This window comes from Berghia stephanieae, chromosome 4 (assembly GCF_034508935.2).
Source record: "Berghia stephanieae isolate SIO BIC M18660-M18661 chromosome 4, UCSD_Bste_1.3, whole genome shotgun sequence".
Lineage (NCBI taxonomy): Eukaryota > Metazoa > Mollusca > Gastropoda > Nudibranchia > Aeolidiidae > Berghia > Berghia stephanieae.
The window spans coordinates 50,177,453-50,184,192 of NC_088363.1; positions in this window are offsets into that span (position 1 = coordinate 50,177,453).

The following is a 6,740-nucleotide window of genomic DNA, read 5'->3' on the forward strand; positions in this document are numbered from 1 at the left end:
ATCAGGGAGGTCATTAATAAAGATGATAAACAGCTCACTTCCTTAATAAACCCTTTGGATACGATTACCTAAAAACGATTTTATCCAATCAACATGAAACCTATTATTCCATACGATGTCAATTTTTGAAACAGCTTTAACTATGGTACAGAATCAAACGCCTTTATATAAAGTCTAAATATATAATATCAATATTTTCTTTTGCATCAATCATGATAGTAAAATTTCCCATCACTTCAATACGTTGTTTAACACAGGAACGATTATTCATAAAACCGTGTTGGCAGGTGCTGAACAAGTTATTTTTTCAAAATAATTCAAAATACAATATTATATGAATGATTCCATTAATTTGCATGTAATACACGTGAGACACTGGACTATGGTTACTTGGGTCTCTTTTATCTCCCTTATAAAAAATAGCTGTCACATTTCTGTTATACATATGATAAAAGGCTTAACATCGGCGATTAATATTTTCAATTCTTTCTGTTTAGTCAGTAAACCGTCAGCAGTGGTATAAAGTATTGTATATAGATTGTCATGATTTTGAGTGCGCTCACATTCCTGGACAAAGAGTCAATCCTTTTTTTTACTATTGAAACAATTCTATCTTTGGTGAAGATGTCTTTCTCTCCCAGTGAAAGGATGTTTGTTCTAAATAATAGACATTTCAGAGATACTTTGATTTAAAGTGATTGCTTGAGGGTAATCGATTCCTATGATGTTACTTATTTGTTTGTATCGATGTAACGATTAAACGTTTAAACTTAGTGAAAAAAGTGTACTATCTGGATTAAATATTGGAAATAAGATGAATATGCCGTATCAAGTTAATCGTTTAAGTCATTCTATGAAATTCTACAAAATGTATGCTTTGTGTTTAGGTTAAAAAAAACACACACGACGTCCACCAGCCACATAAAACATACCAACATACCAACACACAAAATTATGTGTTACCTTTAACATTTATAATCTGATAGATATAATTTAATGAGAAATGATCAGCCAAAGGCTGTCTTTTTAAAAATAACAAACAGCTGAGGACTTCAACTTTGTTCCTTCTATTTCATGGAAATTATATGATTTATTTAGAGACATATATCCTCTGATATCAACGCAATATTTAATTATTTTTTTTTGTTCTTTCAAAAATGAACCACTAAATCAATCAACGCCATTAGTTTTTAGAGAAAAATCAAGGCGTATAATCTAATAACAAATCGCAGGTCAGGTGTATTTTTTTTTCAAATATACAAGCACTCTTACACGACCAGTCACTGCCCAAAGCCTAAAGATCCCATCATCATCATTATTAAATCCCATGCCTATACTAGCCGTTGGAGGCTTCCTTTATAGATAGCTAGTTGGATCAGAAGCTCACAACATTGCCATCCAGAAATATAACGAACCAACACACAAAACTATATGAAACCTTGAACGAGAGTTAGAGTCTGGTTAATACAGTCTAGTGAGAATTACTCATAAACGTGGATGGCAAAAAACAATAACAAAGACCTGGGTGACGTCAACTCCGTTTTATCTATAATCTCTCTCTCCATATCTCACGGTCTCTCGCTGTGTCGATGAGTGGTCGTGCTGCCATTCCAGTGAATTCATTAATCTGTTTGAAAAGGGAAATTTTTTGTTTGTCTCTCGCTCTTTTTTTCTTTAATTGTACCACCGATGGTTAGGAATTCATGTCTCTCTTTTCTGATGACATTATGTCCATAGAAGCCAAGTTGATATTCTATTATTATTTTTTAAACTTTCAATTTCTTGTATGTAAGGTCTAGGACTTCTTTGTTTGTTTTGTGCTCGGTGTAAGACATGTGCTTTTGTTTGTTTTGTGCTCGGTGTAAGACATGTGCTCCATGCAACGTAAGCACCACATTTCGAATGCGTCAATCTTTTTTCTTAATTCCTTTGTTAATGTCCAACTTTTACAGCCATAGAGGAGGGTTGACCAGATATAACATTTCAGGACATTCATTTTTATTTTACCCGAAATGGTCTTGTTTCTAAGAATGTTACCCATTTCTGTGAATATACGTTTAGCCTACGAAATTTCTTGACTTGACTTCCTTGTTGCTTCTAACATCTTCTGTTATAATGGAGCCGAGCTTTTTGAAACTCTTCACACATTTTAGCTCTTCTCCATTAACATGTATATTCTGCAGTTTACATTTTGAGTCTTTTATTACCATCCACTCAGTTCTCTTAACGTTTATTTCCATCCCAAGTGTTTTGATATCAGTGACTACCCGTTCCATCAAGGTTTGTAGTTGTTTCTCAGATGATTCAATAATTAAGAAACTAGGGAGTAGGTACCGGTTAAGTTAAATATCTGAACAAGTGTGTATGAAAGGTGCCGGTCAAAGCAAGTAATAGAAATACAAGAAAATAACCATCCCAAAAAATCAATCAACCTCGACTAGGGATCGAACCTCAGACCTTATGATTACCAGTCAGACCAACTATCATTACACCACAGAACCATCCGTGTTTACACCTTAATATTGTGACGTCAAAGTGTCAAAACAGTCTCCCAGATGACTAGATACATACACTGTGCAACTGATTTCAGAGTGATGGCATTTTATTTTCCAGCCTTAATGAATGCTGGCCGTCAATAAAGATCCTCCATCCTCGCTCTTTTACGCCCCGTAGTCACAAGAATCTGCTTTTTACCCTGCTAGTAAAACAGTCGTATCACTTAATAGTACATTACGTAAACATCCCTCCTCTATGGCTGTGAAAATTAGATAGACATTAATAAAGAAATTAAGAAAAAGATTGACGCATTCGAAATGTGGTGCTTACGTTGCATGGACATTGTTAGTCTTCATGAAGATTATTTACACACTTCCAATATTTTAGGACCGGAAGAGGAAGGTTTAACCTTACGACTTCTGCTTCTCGTTTACCTATTGTACAACTATGACACAAGATAAAGAAAATGGGAAGAAATACATCCATATTATCGTTGATGTCGATCATGCACTGCTTAAAACAAGCCTTTGATTAAATCTCATAGTCATTATAGAAAACCAAATTATGTTAGACATGATGAGCTTCTCGAGGACAAAATCCCTGCAGTGTATAATCAATCATGGTTACTCAGGGTCTTCATTATTGAAAACTAATTACCAGAGACAAATGCATTGCTGTGACATGCTTGTAAGTTCACTTGCACCACAATCTAATACAGCTGGCACGAACAAATAAAGACTTATATGAGACTTTGCCAAAATGCCATTTTTGTAACAATCGTTACGAAAATACTTCTGAAAAACTAAGGAGCAAACTTCGTTGTCACTAATTTCTCTCAACTGAATATTGATAATTAATCCGAAAACCGACAAACTACGAGTACCCGTAGCACCAATAACATAGCAGAAAGTAATGGTATCTCAAAGGGTTCAAAGAAGTTTTCAACACTTTAGAAACCATTAAGCCTCTCGCTGCCAACTCCAGAAAAATCGTCGCATTCGTTCCAACTGATTAAATATTTATTATATTATTATTATTTTTATTATTATTATTTATTATTATTATTATTATTATTATATTATTATTATTATTATTATTATTATTATTATTATTATTATTATTATTATTATTATTATTTTTATTATTTATTATTATTATTATTATTATTATTATTATTATTTATTATTATTATTATTATTATTATTGATATTATTATTACTATTATTAGTATTATTATTATTATTATTACTATTATTACACTTGTTCAGATCTTTATCTTAGAGGCATAACATCTCGTGCTGCAAATTATTATTACTGTTTACTTGCTTTGAGCATGGATATTGCGCGATATCAAAGCTCGTGTAATTTAAAAATATGTTGAAAAGGTCAGAAATAAAACTGATTAGGAATCGAATTAAAAGGTCTGTTAACCGTTCTTTTTTTAAATATTCCCCCAATTATTCTCATTAACTCTCAAGCCGTTTATCAGAGACAATAATAGGCTGCGTTGATATTGAGAGACCAGAATGATCATTTATTGCTTTATGGATGTTTTTTTTAATATTTCAATGGTTAAAGTAGCAGTGGTTATTTTGAACTCTTATGCCGACGAAGTCTGATAAAATAAAATAAAAAATTAGATTTTCCTCAGAAAACTCGGCCTTCAAATATTGATCGATTAAAATGAGCCTCGTCTTGTCAAAAAGTTTCAAATATGGGACTTACTTGAAGTTGATTTTAATCGATCGATGTTTAAAGCACGATTATTCTAGCTAAAATAATCAATATATTATTCAAGATTACAACAGTATTGGGGACCGTGATAATTCAATTTTTGCTGTGGCATCAATCTCTTTTATTACCTTTGATATTTTGTCGTCGTGCCATGTGGCCTTGGGTACATTCTGATTTTGCTATTTATAATACGTGAACAGAGACCATCGATAGCCAGCTCACTCAAAACCCCAACGCAGTTATCATAACGACTGGTGATTTTAATCGTGCCTCACTCGACCCCAATGTAAAAATGTACCAACATGTCACCTGTCCAACCCGAAGCGACTAAACACTCGACCTCACATACTCTAATATCAAGCAAGCATACAAATCCAAGGTCTTGCTCCCTCTTGGCAACCCGAACCATGATATGGTACTCCCTATGCCAAACTACATAACAAAATTAAAATCAAACAAAGTCGTTGAAAAAACAATCAGGATATGGGACGCAAGGGCATTCAAAAACTTAACGGTGCCCTGGAATCAATAGACTGGGAAAATCTAACAAAACGGTGCAGTAGAATTCATGAAACAACAGACGTCATCAGTTCGTACATCGCGTTATGTGAAGAGTCATCATTAACAACAAAAACCGTCAAATGTTACGGTAACAACAAGCCATGGGTGACAAAAGAATTGAAAGAATTGCTGAACCAAAAGAAAATAGCTTTCATGAAAAGGGATGTTGAAGAAAAGAAACGAATACAAAAAAGAAGTGAAAAGAAAAACAATAGAGTGCAAAGATACCTTCAAAACAAACATCAAGGAAACATTTTAATGGAACGATATGAAAACAGTATGGGGCGGCATGAAAGAAGCAGCTGGCCTCAACAATTCATCGAAGACTACTTTTCAACTTGAAAACGAAAAAGAACAAGAACAAGTCGAAAACCTGAACGCATTCTACGCCCGCTTTGAAACAAACGACTTCTCCCAAGAGATTAAAATGCTAAAAGAACATCTAAGTAACACAGACGACACTCATCTTAAACAGCAGAAAAGTATTTAAGTTGTTTGCTAAATTAAAAACCAACAAAGCTTGTGGGCCAGATCAAGGAACTGCGCGGACACTCAAGACTTGCCGCCAGGAGTTGGGTGAAGTTTACACAAATCTATTCAACGCCTCCTTAACTGCAAAAACCGTCCCAAAAATATGGAAAACATCTCAGATCACGCCAGTTCCCAAGAAACCACAAATCAAAGAAATCAACGACTTAAGACCAGTTGCCCTCACATCAATAGCCATGAAGTGCCTTGAAAGGCTGGTACTTCAGTCATTAAAACAATCGTGTGAGCCACATCTCGACAATCACCAGTTTGCATATAAATCAAGCAGGGGAGTCGAAGACGCAATTTATACACAGACATAATAAACAGGACATAATTAGACCAACCACAATCCCAACTCAGAACACTTTTCATCCACTTCTCCAGTGCTTTCAACACCATTCAGCCATACTTTCTTATCCCAAAACTACAATCAATGAACGTAAATAGCTGCACTTTACAATGGATTCTCTTTCTAACGTCCAGACAAAAGTTTGTCAGTGTCCGTCAAACAAACAACAAAGCCGTAAACTCATCAACGATAATTACAGATCCTGGTGCACCTCAAGGCACCGTCTTAGCACCTATTCTCTTTTCCATCTACACTAATGACTGTGTTAATATGTCTGAGAATGTCACCCTCATTAAATATTCAGACGACACAGCCATCGTTGCCAGTGTAAGATCTAATTCAGGAAATTGAAAATGTATCTGTAAGGTGTGACAACCATTTTTTAAACTAAACGTCACCAACACAAAAGAAATGATATATGACTTTTTTAAAAGGAACAAAGTGTCACTAATAATGCAGTAAATATCAAAGACGAAAATGTAGAGATGGTGCAGAAATACAGATGCCTGGTTGTTGTGTTTGATGAAAAGTTAATTTGGGGCGAACACACAAGGAAAGTCATAAATGATTGTAATAAGAGAATGCACCATCTGCGACAATTAAATAGCTTTGACATAGAAAAGAAATTACTGTCAATATTTTTCGAATCAACAGTTTTAAGTATGATAAGTTTCTGCCTCCCTGCATGGGGCGTAACCTTAGAAAATGTGATGTTGTTAAAATTTATAGAGTCTACAAATTTGGACAGAAAATTACGGCAGACTCAAAAAGATATGAATTTTAAACCACGTATAAAACCATGGGTAATAAGAAATTGAATAAGATAATAAGAGATGAAAGTCATACTCTGTACCCTGAATCCAAATGGAACAATAGACGTTATAGGCTGCTGGACTTAAAAGCAAACAAAGAACGCTATAACAAATCATTCTTACCCGCTGCAATTACTAATTATCAAATGTCATTGATTTAGTGATGTAGTTCTAATGCTTTTCATTTATTATTAATACCATTATTTCTGACATGTGAGGAGGGAGAACGTAAATATAAGAGCGACTGTGAGAATGAA